The sequence below is a fragment of the Falco cherrug genome, chromosome 4 (genome assembly GCF_023634085.1).
Source record: "Falco cherrug isolate bFalChe1 chromosome 4, bFalChe1.pri, whole genome shotgun sequence".
Taxonomy (NCBI): Eukaryota; Metazoa; Chordata; class Aves; order Falconiformes; family Falconidae; genus Falco; species Falco cherrug.
The window spans coordinates 41,766,385-41,786,895 of NC_073700.1; positions in this window are offsets into that span (position 1 = coordinate 41,766,385).

Below are 20,511 nucleotides of genomic sequence, written 5' to 3' on the forward strand. Positions count from 1 at the left end.
GGATTCTTGGCCTTTGAAGCACAGCTTTCCTGAAACCCAGGCTTCATCGCCTGTAGTGAAAGGATCGTACTTCATGTCAAGGTTGCACCTGCACATGCGATATTGAGGTTTATACTGATCCTTAGGAGGTATACATACACTTAGCATAAACAATATGCCTTACCGATAGTTATAAGCACATCAGCAGAAGACAGGCTCTAAGCCATTGTGGTAAATAACCTGTTGACCTAGTTGGCCATTATAGCAGCAGCTCAGAGAGCGATCAAAATCAGCAGTGTTTCCTTAAACTCTCAGAATTGCTTTGGCTGTGCTTTGAACAAGAAGCTTTACCAAACCCAAAACATAGCAAAGAAAACCCTTTCAAGTATCTCCACTGACTATCTTTGAGTCATGTATGCAGCCTGTATGTAGTATGAGTCATATCTGTAGCCTGTAGATACATTTTGGAAAGATGTCTATAAATAATGTGCATATAATATTAATTATGTAATCCTGATATTCCATTTATGTTCTTATACCCTGCCTAACACCACTGCAATTAAATACTTTAAGTGGTGTGGTTAACACCCATCATATCATGTTTTTTATAACTTTTTCTCAGAAAAAAATTGTTCAGGGGTATATTTTAGACTTTGAAAATACTTTTTTAAAAATATACTACTATAAATTTTTGTTGGGGAAGGCAGGGTCAAAAAAAAGGCTGTGGTGGTTTTAGAGTTCCTGCCACAGAGCTGATATTTCTTGAAGATTGGTCTTTTCTCAGAAAACATCCAATAAGATATTTAATTAAAATCTTTCTTATGTATTACTGAAACTCTGTTACCATTTAAGATCATAAAAAATTATTTGGGGTGCAGCTGTGATGTTACTCCTTTGCTCCTGTCGGTTAGGACTGTAATTAAGGTAAGCGTAGGGTTTATTTATAGGGGAAGGTGTCACATTTAGAGACCAGGCTTCAAAGCACTATTGAATGCAGACAACAAACACCGCCAATAATGCTCTTCCCTGTGCCCCCGAGGTGAAGCACCATCAACAAGAGGCATTAAGATTTTATCCTATCATCTTATCATTAAGTTGATGGCTTTCATTTCACTGATTAATGCTGATCAGATGTGAGGCACCTCTGTTAAACACTGCTTTAGCAAAAGTGATCTCACTGCTACTGCAAACAGTACTTAACGAATTAAAGGCATGGTGTATGGTGTGGAAGAGGGACATACGTGTGCTACAGCACAACAGCAAAGCTCTACCAAGTAAGCGTGTGGCTCAAATGAGGACAGTGGTCCTTGATCTTTTCTATTTAATTTTGGATGTCCCTTAGATCTATAGCTTGCTTCTTGTAACACACAGAGAATTAGGGTCAAGGAAATTTTTCTCCTGGAAAACATTTTTTCAGTTTCAGCTGTTTACTCTTGTACCTAAAATCTATTTGGAATTTTTCAGCAGTAGTTGTGCATCCACATGTGCCCAAGCAGCCTACCTACCTTCTTGTCATCAGGGGTGTGCTCAGTCAGACAGCAGCGTTCTGTCAGGCTGTGTTACACCCTTATACCGGCCAGACCAGGACCAGTTTCACTGCTTAGGTACAGTCACCAACACCTACACCACTGCTCTCCTACCAAGAGCTAGACAACAGCCCTGGGGCAGTGTGTATCCGACTGCTTTGCCTGCAGCATGCAGCTGGGTGGTTGCTCCACCTGCACTGTGGGGCATGAGCTCTAGAAGAGGGGGTAACAGTCTCGGGTTAAGAAGTGGGCCTGGATGTCATGATTATTTCTCTTTTCTGAACACCTTCCTTCAGATCTGGTGACCTCAATCACCATGATTCCTCAGCGTACCAGCACCTGTATCAGCTCAGAGACAGTGGCAGACGGGAGCGAAGCACAGGGCCAGGTGCTTCACTGAAGTACATCGTCTCAGTTTCTTTATCTGTCCAGTGATATCCAACAAGATGCTGCAAAGGTTAAGACAACTTGGAAGGGACCTTGACTTCACCAAACACAAGATGCTACCCACTCGAAAACTGCTGTTCTTCAGCATTAAGTGCTAAATATATCCAAAATGCTCTTACAGCAATGTGCAATATCCATGGCTCTGACGCAACCACTCCTCAGGTACCATGGGCTGTATGTTTGGTAAATAATGATGTAGGAGCTTGTGTAAGGTGAACAGGCTGATGGCTGTGTCATATAGGTGCTGTAGTGTTAGATTTTGTTAAACGTTTTAGTGTTGTCCAAGTGGGTCTTGGACCCGAGAAGGTAGAGCGTGCGAAACAGCTGAGCGGCGCGTGAGATTGGAACAGGGCACTGCCAGTCTGTCTGAGCTGTGAAACAAAGTTTGCCTGTTTCTAGGAGTAAACTTGACCCTTATAGAAAGTGACTACCTCCATTTTACAATTGCAATGTACTAATAGCAACTCTTGGTACAACCTGCAGGGCTGGAAATAATGAGGGAACTGAATACAATACTCCCAGGGCATGGGCTTAAAGTGATAACTATTCAAGCGTAGCCTTTGACTAATGCAGTTGCTCTTGCACATCAAATAATGTCAGAAATGCCACACTTCATAAGAAAGGGCTATAAAACTTCATTGTGATCCTTCAGCCCAGAAATCCATGCTCAAAGGACTAAATCTGCTGTATTACATACAGGGAAATGGACACAGGACTGAAAGATATTCCAGGTCACCTGTGTTACATTTAAAATCTGTTCTACCTGGTCAGTGTTTTTACAATACCACGGCCACACACATTGCTTTTTTTATCTCTACAGTTTTGTTTCTGCAATACTATATTAGCCAGATAAGGCTACTGGAGGGCAGCCAATGGAGTGATACTTAGAGAACAGCATGGATGCCTCTCAAAGCATTTTGAATCTCTTGCTCCAAGCAAGCCATCTTGCAGCAGTGAGTCTGATCCATCATGAGTTTAGCCATGCTGGCAGCCGGGATAGCAGCAGCTGAGGAAAATGCAAACACAAGCATTTTCTGCCCAGCAAAGGAATAGGGCGTCGGAATGAGTCCTCAGCGCTGACTCTTGTAAAGGGAAAAAAACTGCTTTTGTTGTGCTTTCTGGGACAATTCCTGTGATAATGATGGTGTAACAGAAGCAGTCATTCAAAGGAAAAAGAATCCATTTCAAGCATGGGCACAAGTAGCATGTATGTTTGTCTGGTATTTGAGCATCTAGCATGAAGTCCCTCACAGAAAACAGAGCAGTGACTCCTGGTGCCGGTGGATGGAGGCAGGTGCTTTGGAAGGCACGTTGGCCAGCCAGGGAGTTTAACGAGTTTAAATTCACTTAGACTGCAAGATGATGGTTTTTTTTCTTTTATGAAAAACTATTCTGGTCTCTCTTTGTTTTGTTTTGTTCATAGCTGCTCATTGGTATTATAAAACCATTTATGACTGATAGTCCAGGTAAATGAATTCTCATGTTTACCAAAACTCAAAGGTGCCTACCAGTCTAAAATAAAGATTTTTACATTTTTTTTTTATTTCATTAAGTTCAGACAAGCTGTTGTTTGCAAGTTTGCTGCCACTGCAAAAGCAGCACTTCCCTAAATGATGGTAGAGCACATTTAGTGCTAATCTGGCAGGCGGGCACCCTGCCTGCTTTAACCTGCAGTCCTTACTCTGCACAAAGCTCCTCTCCTGTGCCCATACAGCACCAGCCTAATGGGACCTCAGCCCAGGTGAGCTCTGCTGTAGTAAGAAAAAACATTCCTTGAGACTATATCTGCTTCCTTTCATAGTTTTCCAGAACTACAATACCATTTCCTACAGTTTGCCAGCAGCTGCATCGCATCTTAAATGTCCATTTTTCTCTACATGTGAAATAGGCAAGTTCTTATTCTACCTTAATGCCTGACTTTTGTTGACTTGTTAGTGCCTTTTGTCCTGTTTATACAATGCATCCAATTCAACAACAGGCTAGGTAGTTAGGTCAAAAATGTTTATTTACAATGACCCTGCAAGGATGTTTTGCAGTAACCTAAAAAACCAAAGAAACCTGTTTTCTCCTCTCTGCAGGTTGTTGTCTAATGCAAACAATCCTTAACCTCTTCTTCCCTCCCCAAATAGGTAACCACATTTGGCGGCAGTTCTGGCTCCTGCTACCCTCAGTAAACACCATGGCTTACTAAATCACTGTTGCTGAAAGCATTTCCCAGATCTATTCATGCTCCATTGGATGCAGGCAGAGGGTTCCCCTGCTTGTGTCTGAAGAGAGTCTTCTGCTTGCCTCTGCTTGCTGCCACAGTGAGATGTCAAAGCCACACCACCTGTGTCTCACCTATTGCTTATCTGATCTCACGGAGATGGGGATTCTTGCTGCTACTCACAGGAGCGGGCGATGAGCAGGCCCTCACCCAGCACTGCCACTGATTGCCCAGGGCAGAGCTGGTCCCTGGGCCTTGCTGGCACAAGCCCCAGCTCTGCCCTTCAGTGGGGTTTGCCAGCTCCAGATGTCCCAGGAACTGTGCTGGTGCTGCAGGACTGGTGGCACGCAGATACAGTGTGGCCTGATGTGCTTTAATTCAGGGCACTTGTTCTAAGTACAAGCAAAACGTGAAAAAATCCATCAGTGTGTGGGGTTTTTTCTTCTTTTTTTTTTTTGACAAAATAAGGCCATGTTTCAATGCTGCTTTTTTTAAAAAAAATAGCTATTTGTTGCAAAATAAGCATTTCACAAGAGTAATTTAAAGTGATTCCAAAAGAGAAAAAAAAATCCCTTTTAGAATCTAATCATATCATTCCATTCTCAAACTGGACGTTCACAAGTGCTGTCAGACCTTCCACCCTCCCCTGCATCCTACTCTGGGCGTGAAATTCCAGCAGATATTACACAGCATTTTGCAAGACATTTTCCATGTGACTGTCCCCTGGCAACATAACAGGTCCAGCTTTCTCTATCCGTCCCCATCCAGCCCCAGGAGAGGGACAAGGCTCTGCCTGGGAGGTTGGGGCCAGCTGCAAGGAACTGCCACCCAGTACCTGTAGGGATCCAACGGGTGTCAGAGGTTTGTTGGAGTCCAGATCTTGTTTTCACCTTTCACTCTGCATATGCTTTTTCCTGGACAATATTCAAAACTGAGGCAATCATTTGCTCTCATATTTATTACCCTTGGCTCTTTTCTGTTATATAAACCAGCTAATTTTCAAAGTCATCTTCTGATATATACAGAGATACAAGCTGGGCACAAAAATGTTCTGGGCATCATTTCAAAGCAGTGGCAAGGCTTCTTGATGGCAGCAAAGGCAGCCTCTCTCGTTCTTCCATCTTGCAGTACCCATCAGTTTGTTTTGCTATATAATACAAAGGAAAACTTATTTTACCACTAATGCTTCCTATCAATCAGTAGCAAATGGAGTACAAAACCAACAGCCCTTTCAAGGGTGTTCTCTGAATCCTGAAGATGGGCAGTGCAGTGGCTAAAATTCATGCTCATCCAACACTTGCTGGAGTTTACCCTAGACCGTTGCTACAGAAACAGGGCTCTGCTTATAGCACCAGAAGGTATATATACACAGAAGGTGTGTGTGTAAATATAAAAAAAACTTGTACATTTTTCTGAATGAAATAAAACCAAATGCTCCATAAGAGCTGAAAGCAGAAATCTCATTTCAAACTTTCTCTTTAGGGTAGTGGGTTAAAACCATCTAGATGGTCACATCCTGTGTATTGATGCACTTTTTCATCTGAAGAGCTGCTGAGCTACAAATAAGGGTCTAAAGCTCCGGGTTTTTTTATTATTGCCAGTTTCTTTTATTGTTGTTGTTGCCTTGGCATGTATGAGGTATCACCACAGAGCAGGGTCCCACCAGGGAGAATTGCTTTGCAAGCACAGGCAGCGCTATAACCAGCGTGACTCAGGTGCTGAATTTCCAAGACAGCAGAAAACTGCCACCAAGAATGTGGAGTCAGCCCAGCAGAGGAAACAGAGTAAAAGAGAAAACAAAACCTTCATCTCAAAGGACCATGTTTTGCAATATTAACTCTTAAAAACCCGGTAAGGGAAAGACTTAGGAACATGATTGACTAGAAGGCTGCAGCCAAAGCTGCTTTCAAACCATTCAGTGTTGGCCAGTGGCTGGAAAAATAACATTCATATGGCCTATGAAAACAGAAACTATGCAGTAGAAAACACTTTATTTGCCATGTGATTCTTTTTTTCCGTCGATTCTTTATATACCATCAAATACGTATGGTTTTGTAAAAAATTAGTACACGTCTATACAGTCGTTTAGATTAAAATGTCTCATTTTAAGCAAAAAAAAATACTTCAGACTGTTACTGGACTGAGAGCAGTCATTAAGCATTATACATTGATAGCTTATTGTTCACTTACGTGATAATTTTACTTCCAATTATATCTGGGTAATGAATAAAGACAGTTAAGACTTTAACCTATTTTCAGAAACCAGAGTTCTATCAACATGCAGTTATTTATGCTAATGAAAATAATGATCTTTTTATAGTACTTGTCACTGAAATGGAATGATGTCCTGCCAACTGTGCATGTTTGCCAGTGGCTACAAATTAATCAGCTAAACTGGAGTGGTAATTGGAGTAAAGACAAGTCAAGGGGCAGCAAGGCCAGCTCTGACAGAAAAGCTTTTGAAGATGAATACCCTGTTCAGCACACAAAACAAAAGAACTTGTTTATATAATGCTGTTGTTTAATTAAATCTAAGCAGCTGTTTCATCAAGAGGTCTCTGAAGATAAATGTGGAAGGTGATGGGCAGGGGAATCAAAACGTGATGATGATTGTGTTAGACCAGATTACACTGTACATTTACCTCACACCTCCCTAATGAAATGATTTCATAGAGCTCCTGATTATAAACTGCAGACAGACACCTGGGTGCACCCTGGCACTGAGTACTTTCAAGGACCACAATTGGAGAGCCTGGCTTCAGAGATCAGCGTTTAACTGAGCACCTACAAAGCTTTGCCTCGGTGGTCCACCTGTGACCGCCCATGGCAGACATCCCTGTGTACAGACACGGAGCAGAGAGGTGACATCCTCAATATCCCCCCTTGGTTCGTTTTGGCTCCCTGTTGCAAACTGCAGGGATGAAACATGGGCCTTGCTTTGCTCAAACAGGCTTTTTTTCAACCTTCCTTTTTCCGCTGCCTGAACTTCTTGCCACCTTCTCTGCTGAAGTTCTTTATTTTACCTTGTAGGCACAACTAGTAATTGCTTTGAGCAAGACTAAGGAGTGGTCTGTGCTGGACATCTCTTTCCCATCGGGGTGGTCTCTCCTGACAGCTGCAGAACCATGGCTGAGGAGCAGCTTGCAGAGACTCATGATGCTCCCATAACATACTGCAGAAGAGGGATGGGTGAAACCCTCTGAAGGACATTCTCTGCAGGCTGAAAAGCCTTTCTGTTCTGCTTGCTGATGATCCATTCCAGGAGGTTCTTCATGTTTCCTGCCCCCCGTCCCACCCTGAGCTTGTGCCAAGAGCTAAAGCAATTATATGGGGGGTTGTTCCTTATCTGAGGATGCAGAAGCTGTGGTTTGTTGGGTAGGAATAAGCAGCCATGGATAGGAGCCTGGAAATGTCATGAGAATAGTAGGAAATTGATATGCATATGACATATTAAAACACACTTTTAATCTCCACAGTTGCAAAGGAAAAACTGGTAAAACATGAGACATCTACTGTAAGGACTCAGAAACCAGAAGGCAGAGAAAAAAACATGCCAGACCTTCACCTTCCCCAAGGTGACTTCCTGACATTCTGCATTAACTTTGCATTAACACAAAATTTAGAATCTTGCCCACAAAGGACATTGGGATCTGGGTGCTGAAGGCTTCCCTGGGTTTTGGTTCAGTCTGCTGCAGCTCAGCTCCTGTCGGTAGCTGCGTACTCCCTGCCCTGAGAGGCACGGCTGGCAAGGAGCTTTGCTGGCCCACCGGTTCGTATGTGCTCTGACACGTCACACGTATTTAGTAAATATTTTGAAAGGAGTTTTCATAGGCCCATTAGCAAAGAAGGCACATTTTATTGAAGGGTCTGTTTTTGAAATTACGAGATCCTTAAGCATTTTTGCAATATAAATAATAGCAATTAAAAACTGGCACTGTTGAAGAAGTTTTCACAAGGATTTTAATTTCACCCAGAAAATGATCTTTCATATCATTCAAAGCACGTTATGGGAGTATTTCATTTGGACTTCCTTCTTTTATTTTTTTTCACACTCAAAGAATATTTCCTCAATGATATGTGGAAGTTTTTTACTTAAAAATGAAAAAAAAAATTCCAGATTTTAATTTTCCAGTAAAATGTATTACAAATAATTCTCCTACTGCAGATCATGTAGCCATTTGCCTCTGACAAACACAAAACGCTTGCATGATGAGAAACTTCTCCTATCACAAACTCAATAGGATCTTTGTCATTCATTCTTATTTAAGAACTTTCTATAGCCCTTGTAAGAGCTGCCGCTGCTGTGCGTTGTTAAAGGCAGAGCCCACATTGCATCCCAGAAGACACCGCAAGCCATTCCCTTGTGACTACCTTTCTTTCTTTAATAGGTCAACAATTCTGATCTGCGCTGGATGGGGACAGGAGAATGGAGCTTACTAGTGCTATTTAAAGAATGTTTAACACGCTATTGACAAGTCACTTTTCATCAGAGATCATCAGGTGTCTTTGTGCTGTTAGAACCCAAATCCTATTTCTCTTGCCATACACCTCCACTTCCAGTCTAAGAGGGTGTTTTGTGATCCTTCAATTCAATTGCCTTTCCTCAGTGGCTCAGGATGGAGAATGGCAGGTCTCCTGGAGCCCCGTGCTCGGCAGCTGCAGGTGTCGTTCTGCTGTCCTTTGTGGCAATGAAGGTGAACTTCTGTAGGATCAGGCCTTATTTGAGTAAAGCACTGTACCGTATCATATTAAATTGGCACCCCTGACTGCTGCTATGAGCTTGGCCCTGTGGAGTTTTCAACAAAATGTGAGTAATTATTTTAGAAGGTGTATAAAGACCTTATTCAAGGCACATGCTCATTAAGCTCTTTCAGTCGTCATTAACATCAACCCCTAAAGGACAACAATGGTGATAATGCGATATGGGGCTGAAAACTGTAGCATTTAATAAGAGAGCACAGTGGAGTGATTTAAAAGCACTAAGCCTCTCCCACAGCCTTCTGCCAGGAGAACGTGAATGCTCAGCATTAGTTAATGATTCTTATATTACAGTTGGACTAATCTGGAAGCTTGGTATTTAATTGGAATGAACTTAGCATTCCAGATTGACTTTACGGTGATACACAAGAATGAGTAGTCATTCCAGATCAAAATTAAGAGGCAAGGTGAAAGATGGTCTGTGTTTCAAAGAGCAGAGCAAGCCACCACCACGTGAGGGGCTGCAGCTGCAGAGGGGCTGGGCAGCAGCTCTGCACGTGCAGGCATGGGGGAAGGCTCACCCAGCAGCTTCAGCACGGAGCTGGAAAGGTGACTACACGTGGAGGACTGACCTGCTCCTCTTTGCTCTTCACCACAGCAGAACAGGTCACTTTTAACAGGCTGTTCTAGATTTTCACTGCAGTAACTGGGAACAGATTCAGTCGTTCAGCCTCCTGCATCATGGCTCACGATGTGAGCTCTCAAAGACCAGTATGAGGTCCTGGACCTTTTTCTTCTTCCAGTTTGGAATGGAAGTCTCTCAGCTTGGTCATCTCTGTCTTTCCAGCAAGGCATCAGGGCTGCAATATCCTCTGGCCCAACCTGTTCTTACCCACATGACCCACCACATTCAGAAGAAAGCAGGGTAATTCTTCCCTGACACGGAATTTGTGATGAGTAAAACCCACTGAAGGCTCATCGATGACATGTGTATGTCAGAGGAAAAGCAAAACACACACATGCTTCATTTGTGTGTGGTCCTGCAACCAGAACAGCCCATCGCAGCGCCCACAGCCTAAGCCCCCTGCCCCTCACCCCTGCCCTCCCCCCCCCGGCCCTGAGCAGCAGCAGCGGGCACAGCCTGCAGCCCCAAAGCCTGGCAGCCTCCTGCAGGGACACAGGAAAGGCAGGTTGATTCCTGCACTCGCAGCCGGGACTCCTCACTTGCCAAATGCACCCAACAGACCCACCAAGCACCCAAACCCCCACTGGCCCAGCTGCTCGAAGGACAGTCCCCACGCAAGCACCTTGTTAGCTCGGTAAGACCCCCAGGACCCGTGCCCCTGCGAAGGAGAGATGCTCCCGCTGTGCGAGGGCTGATCCCCCAGCCCATGGGAGTGCTGTGTGTAACGAGCCCTAACGAACACTAACTGCCCGTCAGCCACATCTGCACCACAGGCTTCACCATCACAAGAAAGGCAGAGGCCAAGGCTCGCTGGGTATTGCAAGTTAACAAAAGCCTGGAAATATTTTATAGAAAAATGAGGAGGGAATAGGGGAGACAGAGGAAGACCGTTAGAAGTAGTTGATAGCTGAGGGGAATATGCAAACCAGGGTATCAAGCCCGGTGCAGGTGTTGCTCCTGCAGTGCTGTCCTCCCTGCCCAGCACCGACCAGGATCCTGCAGACACCGGCACCTGCAGGCTGGGGAGCAGCAGCACAGCAGCTCTGTGCTCACAGGGTCACGCTCGCTGTCCCTCACCCTCACTGCCCCTCTTGCCCGCCGCCCCTCGCCCACTGCTTCTCGCCCGCTGCCACCTTCTCTCCCACCTGGATCAGCAGCAAAGCCCCTCCCGGGCATGACAAAGCGGTGGCTGCTAGTGAGCACCCACCCTGAAGCAAGGGAGTGGACTAATAACAAAGGTGGGAAGAAACGGGTTTCCTCAGCTCTAGCAGTGCTGGGAAGCCTTTTTCGTGTGATTGACAGGCTTCACCCACCGGCCCCTACTGGAGCCCAGTTGGAAACCCAGGGCTGTTCCTCACCTCTCTCCCCAGCCTCAGCCCCCACCCCATCCAGGCTGTGCACAAAGCCACTACTCAAGTGAAAAAGCCACCTGGGGGTGCCAGGGGCGGGCTGGCAGGAACTATGCCAAGATTAAATTCAGTAATGGGAAGGCCACGCAGTGAGGGCTAGGAGTGGAACCGATGGGTCTCCACCCATCGGGCTACTCCAAGGTTAGCTTCTCGGGTTATGTTTGCTCCGGTGTATCTTTAATATCCCTCTTCCTCTCTGATACAAATCATTGATTCCTGCTGGAGTACTCAGCTCCTGTAAGATTTTAGAGCAGAGCTGAAGGCTACAAGGTTACTGAACAACAAGAAGAACCTGCTTTATTGCCAAGCATTTAATATCCTGTTTCCAGCAGTGGAAGCTTAGAGGGAAAGTATGGTGTGATCCTTCTCCCAGAATAGCCACTGTGCCTCTAGCACAAAGAAGGTGAGGAGAGGGGGTAGGTTCAGAGCCATCAGAGACATTCTTCTCATATTAGTCCCTTTTTCAAATAAATCTGCACCTGAAAAGCCACTCACAAACAAGGCCAAAACTGCTTTCACAGTCATGTCCATCACTCCCAGTCTTACCACTTGCTCACGTCTGGCATACATCCAGTATTGGAGAGTAAGTGCGATAAGACAAAGAACTGGTCTCAGAGTTCTCCACAAAATGCCTAAAAATTTGGACCACTGTAAAAAAAAAAAAAAATAATTATATTGTGTGAAACAAGAGGGTTTGGGTTTGGTTTTTTTCCAACTGATGCTGCTTTCCTACATTTTGCTTATATTTTTTGTTAAGCTCTGCTCAAAGATGGAATTTTTTCATAAAGAAATTACTTCTTGTCACCTGCAGAACATTCTGTCTAGCTTTCAGCAAAGTATTTTGCTTGTGACCTTCAAAACAGAGGTCATGTTGTCAAAAAATTATTTTAAACCTTTTACTTCTAGGATACATGCAGGTTTCTAATATGGAAAATGGTGTATATTACATATTCTCACAGTTAGCCAGTAGCTTCACACTGCATACCATCATTACTGCAAAATCTGTTGTGATCAGAGTGGTTTAGGACAGGGCATATTTATGGCATATTTATTTAATAGATCTAGCAATTTGAGCTTTCTGCTGGTGAAGTATAAAATTGACAGTGGCAAAAGCTCTCAAAAAAATGCCAAAGATATGAAGGATAGCGAATGCTAAAATTATTCAGGAAATAACTATATTTATTTTAATTCCATTTTAACAATAATGAAATTTACAAGAAAAAAAAAGTAAACATTTAAGCCTATTTAGGAAATAAGTATTTGATTGATCAGTGGCATGACTTGAAGGAACAACAGACTCTGTGGTTTGTAAGGGTCTGAGTGCCTTTGTTAGAGCTACATGAGTAATAAACATTTAACGACAACTGGGGAGTAGGTTTTGTAATACCACGCATTTGCAGCAGCTCATGGTCCCTATAGCTCATGTCATGGCACGATGCCTCTCAGGGTACTGCTGCTTTGCTGCTTGCACCTTCCACCCTTTACACGCTGAAGTCCCCTGCTGGGCTCTGCCCCCAGTGCCCAGTGCGGGGTCCCTGGGCAGCTGCATCCCCCAGCCGCTGCTCCCCATCCTGCAGCAGCCATGTGTCCAGGCTGGCACTGGCCCCATCACCACCTGCACACGGCTCTGGGACGCCTCAGAAGTCCACAGGCTTGTGCTTGTCATAATCATCCCCCAAGTTATTTCCTCACGTGTAGGGATCGGATGGATGTGGCTCTGGTTCAACAAGGTGTTTAACCATCTGCTGAACTAATCAGTTCCTTCCTTCAGCTGGAATTTGCAGACTGTGATGCAGATAAAACAGCCTGAGCATTCATCGCCCCCCACAACAACTAATGTCAAACCTTTCCCAAGCAGACAACTTGCCAACTTCAAAATGAGTTCTGTGTCACCTCCGGGGTGGCTGTGTGGTCAGCGGAGAAGTCCCACGTAGTACAGCTCTCGGCAGCTCCGCCACTCCTTTGGCTGAAGCTGCGGGCTGTGCTTTTAGCTCTGGAAAGCTGCAGTTCGGTTTCGGCTGCTCGTCACTGCACCAGAATCACAACCCCGCGGCTCACTGCATCTCTATGGACTCCTCTACACTCAACTTCTGCTCAGCTGGAATTTTTTTTCTATAGGGGAAAAAAAAAGGCTTACATTGAATTGCATCTCAACTGATACTCAAAACAAAGATATGCATGTCATTTGTTGTAGCTAACAGCTAAAGGTTTTATTATTAAAAATATTTCCAGCTTACCATTTTCCATTCTCAAGGTGTTCGTTTATGGACAGGCCATTATGTACTATATTTAGCAGTAAAAGTGAATTTGAAAAAAATTACATTTTAAAGTAAAATGTGGTAAAATGTATTTACCTAGAGAAACATTTATGTAGCTGTAGATCAATAGGCAAGGGAGAACATAACATATCAGGGTGTGCTTCTGTCTATGAAAAGGTATGCAGGAGTAAAAAAAACCAGTGCTGAATAATATATATATGTATACATAGAAATCCAAGGAACAAAGACATTCAGGTTGAAACCTATGCAGATATTTTTGCTTACATTTACATTGTATTCAGAAAAGATTATTAAAAAAAGAAAACTCAAGAGACACAGGTGCATGAGTATATGCATGCCTGCATGTGGGACTGATAGCAAAATGTCACAAATCAACTTTGCCCTAAAGAAAGATCCTCACGTATTTAATGCTGAATGGTTTTCATTGCCCTTTGTTGAAGGCATCTTTTTCTGGTTATAAAACTGTTTTAGCCATCCCAGTCACTAACAAGTGTCTATAAAATGGGGACAGTGTTTCTCCTGTTAACACTCTGAAGCCTATACAGGCAGCTGCCACTGAGAAAGATGTTCTGTGAGAGCTAGGTTCAGACATCAGATATTTTCTTGGAGCCTAAGCTCCTCTAAAATCAGATCATACTGTATGTTTTAACATTAGGACTCAGTTCGACCCTGAGGCTGAAAGCACTAGAAACCCATGAAAAAATTGGAGACAACTGTTACAGATGCTCTTTGGTGAACAAATTACCAAGCTGTACCCTAGGTGAGCAACCCTGATCCATCTCTGTGTGCGGCGGGGGAGCAGCGGTTAGAACAGCTAACTGGTTAGAACAGCTAGCAGTTAAACTGATGAGTCCTGAAGACTGCGCCACGCAAATAACCATGTATCTGTATAGCTCCAGTGAACTGAGTTAAATTATTGACATGTGTGGTTGCAAGAAGGTGTGTGACTAATGCCCAGGAAATGGCAAAACTCAGTAAAACCATGCCTGCCGTGGCTCCCCAATGCTAACCGCTCAGGGCTAGTATTTCAGACAGCAGCAGAAGCCTTGAAAGTCTTACATAATTCTGCAAACAATATTAGCTGCTTTCCAAGCTTTCCACATACGGAGGGAAACGACCCTGGCTCGGGGGTAGGACATCCATAAAACACTCACCTCAGCATGGGCAGCACGTCCAGCAATCCTCCTCCTGGGGCAGGCAGGGGCACGGCCAACTCAGAGTTTTAGCCAGTTGGGCACTTTTTTAGTTTGGTGTATTCTTGGGTGCCTCTGTTTTACAGGCCCACGTTCAAAGAAAGCAGATTTTTCAGAAAACGAGCCATTACCTTCCATTGCCAGTGAGTAAATAAATAACACTTTCAAAATTGCTACTGGTTTGCCATCAAAGTCTCTGTTCGTTTCCAAGGACTTGAGTCCTTCGAGCTTGGACTTTCTTGCAATTCTCCCAGCAAACACACAACAAAACCACCACACTGCAGCTTGTGTGAGCTCTGGGTACACCAGTGAACTTCTGAGCGTGCCACAGGCTAGAGACCTGTATGTATGGCTGCAAATCCATTTCCTCACCTTTGAGGCCCCTAAATACAATGAGCACCAGCTGGAAATGCAATGCCTGACTCAGACATTCACTTTTTGCTAGTGACATGGGAAAAAAAATCACCTTGTTTGGTCCATTTTTGCAAGGTAAACTAATATAACAAAAAAAGCAAAGCAAAACAAAAAAACCAGTTTCCCTTGGGTTGTAAATATTCCTGGCCAAAGAGCACAAGGAACTCCATGCCATGCATAATGTCCCAGTAAACTGTTCAATTACAGATAATAAATAATAACAGATAATAAAAAAATCACATATAAACCTATATTGACTACAGAAATATTCATATGTTGCCATGCTTAAATGGAGCTTAGTACAACTTGCTGTAGCAGATGAACAATCCTTAGAGAGCTTTAGGGACTGTTGGGTACTAGAAGGTCAGGCTTCTTTTAGATCTGGACATCCTAATTTAATTCCAGCTAATGCCTGACATATGAATAATTCATTAGTATTTCTCAGTTTGGAACTAAACTTCTCAGAGAATTTAGGAAGTGTGAATGTTGCTGCAGTAAACATATGCTGATTATTTTTTTAGAAGCTAGAAAATGAGGTTACTCCCAAAAAAGTGGGTAAAATAATTAAAATGTAAATTGAAATAAATTATTCACACTACTAAATTTAAATAAATGACTCGAACACCTAAACTCAATTAAGGCATGTTGTTAGTTAGAATACTCGGTATTGTATAGCAGATGTACAAAGCCAAGAACTGGCACCAAAAAAGTGTTCAATGTGCATGAATGTTTTATAGGTAACAGAGTGTATACCCTAAGGGCCTTGAATATTACATTAAATTATACATTTCTAATAAAGAAAATATAAATGAATATGGAACAAATGTCGACTTTGAGCTTAAAACACCAAATACTTCTTTCAAGAGTGAGCTTTCCATTGCATAACAGTTGCAATATTATCTTGTTTAATGGCTTAAACACTGTTGTCAGCTAAATAGCTGTGTGTGTATGCACGAGAAGGCATAAGTGCCATTGGCAACTGTTGTGTAGTGTTATGGAAACCATTCTAAAATAAGACCACATTTACTGTCACTTCAAACTCTTTTAAAATTTTAATAGAAATAACATATTCAGCAGAGAAGACTTATTAATTTGCTGTAACTCTTTTCTGTTTTTTTACGGCTCACTTGCAATCACAAAAGCAAGCGACTGTCAAAACCTAGCTATTGGGATGGAATATTCCTATCTCTACAATAGGTGCCTAGTGTCAGGAGCAGGGCTGAGGGGGAGGAATCTGGCAAGCAGTCAGCGGATTTTCTTTGCCACGGTTTTATAAAATACGGTATCATATGTTGAAAGATTGCATATATATAGTATTTAAGCCTACAGCCTAAGTTCCAAAATAGAAAGAATTTCTTTTTTTGGATGAGGAGGGGAAGGAGCAGCTATAAAGAAGGCTGGTTAATGTATTTGGCATGCCATGCCATCAGTCATATTTGGATGCACAGCCTGACTTCAGACTATATGTGGCTGGGAAGCTACAGCTGTGCAGAGCAAGCAGGCGAAGGCCCCGCTGTCAGTACCCGCTCCGGCTCCAACACCAGCACCATCCTGCACTCACACAGCGCTCACACAGCCCTGGGCCACGCTGGGACTCATGGCCACTGTTAAAGACAGCTGGAGCCACAGCACACCGTCACAAAGCCGGTGTTCCTTCAACCAGGTGGGCTGGAAGCACTGGTGATGTGAGCACAGAAATGCCACGTCACAGCAGACTGCACAACTGGGACAGCCATGGTGGAGTTACTGAGCGGTCCCTGCGCAAAAGACTTCGCCTGTGCTGGCTGTTCTGCTCGTTCCCATCACTGCTCGGCTGCTGAAGGTACACATGTAAATACTCTCAGAGACAGAGGAGATGCACTAGGAAAGAACTTCTGAAAGATATTTTTTCTCTCTAATCAGGTTTGAGGTTAAGATGTAAGCCAGTTTTGGTCCTCTGCAAAGCAACAGAACAGATAATGAACTCGGCCTTAATTGGATCCGTTAACCACCTAGTGAAACCATTGCACATTAACCATTTTCAATTACAGCAGCTATGAGTAAAGATCCAAACACAAGTGCAAGTGAGGAAAACAGTGTACAGACATTTTAGTCCAGGGAATCAAAACTAAATAGGGGTATTGTTTTGAGAGCATAACGTTGAGTTGTAAGGAGAGGGAGCAGTGGGGAATATCAGCTTGTTCTCTGCTTTGAACTGAACCAGCAAACAGCCTGAACCTGCTCCATGCAGACACAAACACTGAAAGCAACTTATTCCCTCAGCCAGCAGCTGAGCGAACAGGAATGCTGCAAAGAAACTTGCAAAACGCAGCCTATTAAGAAGCCAGGCTCTGATCCCTTGCCTCCAACATCAGCACAGGTCTGAAGCCAGCCCAGCACAGAATTCACTGGGGAGAGCTTCCCCCAATGCCAGGCACCTTCGGGGCAGAGCCCACAGGGTCTGAGCAATTCCTTCGTCAGTCCGACAGACCCCATCAGACGGGTGATAAGAAGAGGGTTAATGCTCTTCGCCTTGGCAGAGGACATCTCACAGCTGCCTGTCCTCATTTCAGGGTCTGCCAGGGAACCCTGCCATGGGGAAGGAGGGGGGAGAGGGAATTTGTGCCTGGGCCCAGCTGGAGTGAGTTGCCATATCCCACAGGGAGCTATAAAACTCCTCTGGTGAGGCTGGCATTTCTCCTGGTTTAGCTCAGCAGCCAGGTCTTTCCTGTAGGAAAGATGAGGAATCTTTACCAGAAAGGAAGACTACTTCAGCATCAGGAGTAAATGCATGTTTTAAGTGTGATTTTTGCTTTTCTTTGAAGTGTTCTTGAATTAAGAGAAAATACCTATACCAAGGACCAGTCCTGGCTTCATTATTGACATTGGGTGGTAACAATTCAAGTGATGTTGCTATTTGCAAACAAAACAAAGTTTGAACCAGTGCCTTACACGGTGGTGCCTTAAAAAAGTTGGCTTTATAAAGCTAAAACCCATTTTGAACAAAATCAACTAGAAGATGGAAATAAGGCAGAAAATGTGAGAGTTCTGTAGGAATTACTTAAGAATATCTTATTTCAAGAGGAGAAAAAAGGTTGTCCTGTGTAAAAACATAACAGAATAAGCTCAGCATAATAAATCAAGAACTTCTGCAGCAGGAGCAAAATGAATTCAGCCATAAATGTAAGTCCTACCAATAAGGAGGAAAAAGACAAATTCAATAATAAAAGATGATAGGTAATTGATGAGAAAAACAAAAAGATGTGGCTGAGAACACTATTAAGGGAACAGTTTTAGCAAAACATTTCTGGAGTGGGGAAAAAAACCCAACAAACCCAACTTGAAACAGACCAATAGGTCTGTTCCCAAACAAAAACAATAGATACTTCTTTTCTATTTAGTAACCATGCAAGAGAATTCAATAAAGATGTCTGTTCTGTACTGGGAAGAAAGGATGATGTATTTGTTATTTGATGATGGTAATATACTTTCTATTCCTACTGTAACTAAAGAGGATATTAATCAACAGCTACTGTAGTTAGACATACTTAAATCAGAAGTTCTGGGTAATTTGCACTGAGGAATTTTAAAGCAGCTGGCTGAGGAGCTTTTTTTGGCACCTAATGTTGATTTTTCAGAAACCCGTAAACACAGGATAATTCCAGAAAACTTCAAGAATGCTAGCTCCTTGTTAGTTCATTAAAAAGTAAGGGCAAGGTGGCTGAGATTGCAGAGGTTGTCAGGCTGACATCACTATGGGAAAACAAAGGAAAAGCTCACATTTAATTCAATTAAGAGAGACTGTAAGGTGCATGCCACTGTTAATGTTGATCAACAAAGTACAGAAAATATATCTTCTCAAAGTAACTTTAATCTTCTAAAGTTATTAACCTGGTTGATATAGGAAGAGCATTTAGTAAATACACTTAGGCTTCAGTAAAACGTTGCTATACAGCTGACAAAATAAAACTATGAACTTAGAAAGTTTAGAAAAAAATAAATCTTTAGGTGTATTAAAAGGTCAAACAGAATAGAAAGGTACACAGTAACTTGGCTATAGAGTAAGTAACTGGAAAGGTAAAAGGCACCAGAAAGCAGGAACCTCTGCTAGACAAGGAAATCTATAGCAGAACCCAAGTTGCTTGAACTTTAAGCCACTCAGATTGTGTATAGTCCAGACATATATTTCAAGTTGCTAAGAGTGAGGCTTCCTAAGCAGAGGAACAATGTAATGAAGGTTGTGATAGTTTTCATCACTAGCAATCTTTATATTAAAGGTGGATATTTTTTCCGTCTGAGGCTATAGTTCCACTATCAATACTGGAAGTTAATAAAGCAAACAAACTATTTCAAGCCCAGCAGGAAACGCAGTTTATTCCTGTGGCTCTGGATGCTCTGTTGGGTTACAACATGTATATTACACTTGGAGTTCCTCACCTCTGCTAGCTTTCCTTTAATTGCTTTTTTTCCATCAGGTAGCATTGACTTTTGCAATAGTATCCTAAAAAGTTTATTTATAATGTACTAAAAGATGCAATCTTTGTAGCCACATTTACAGTAGCATCATTTTGGGTGATGAAAATGCAGTGCTCCAAGCTTTGTGAGAGGTGCTTTACTTGGCTTGGGGTTTTTTACTTGAACTTAAATGGAATTATCTTACTTGTTTTAAATCAAAGAACAGTGGAAGTAGAACTGAGTAATTCGATTGCTCATGCAGAAGCTACTCACACCATCTCCTAGAAATTAATATTCTTCAATGTTAGGGCATACAAATTTCAGCCAGCCATACAAAATCAAACCCCTTTCCCAGGTGAATTTCACTTTCTCAGTCTGTGACTCTTAAGTAGTAAACAGATGCTGAGTATATGAGCTTTAGGGACAAATCAGCTGACCTTTAATGATTCTTTAAGTCCTTCCTTCATTTTCCATCAATAGCATATTTATTGATCACAGAGCTGGCTGGTGCTGAATTCCTCTGGAGAAATTCAGTATCAGAAAGGCTAAGAAAAATCTTTAAAGTGCATAGCTTAATTCTCTGGTCTGTTGTCATCAAAATTGAACCTCTGAAACTGCACTTTACTAAATAAAAAGGAGTCTTGTCCCTTGACTCTAACATCTTGGTATTGCCACTTTGGTTTCCAAAGTAAAATCTTCCCTTCTTTTTAAACCTACTTACAGGCAGATGACTCAGCGTGACTCTCCAAACTCACCTCTGTTTGGGAGCTAGGGTGCATCAGTTCTTCAGGAAATTTCACTGGAGACTAATCTGTGAATTATGTCATCTGAGAAGACTTCAGTGGAAATGTCACCGCTGTGATGCCTTACATCTGCATAAGCTTCCCGTGAAGACAGCTGCCAAATGAAAGAAATAACGAATGAGAAATATCTTAAATTTTTCCCTCCAATTACTTGGTCCATCTGCATGCATGTCAGGTATAATGTTATACCATTATTGCAGAAGAATTGGTTGGTACTCACAAAATAGTTTGAGAGCCCTCCGGCAGTAATCACTGTTTTAGGAACGAGCTGAGAAGCAGTCGCAAATTAAAGTGAAAGCCTGCTGACCCTGACCTGTCATGCTCTACATATCATTTTGGTGTATAAATACTGTGAAAGGCAATCAACCAACACACTCACATTGCAACGCAGAATGGTGACAATCTGGAGAGCTGATTCCCCAGCAGCTCCATTGGTCG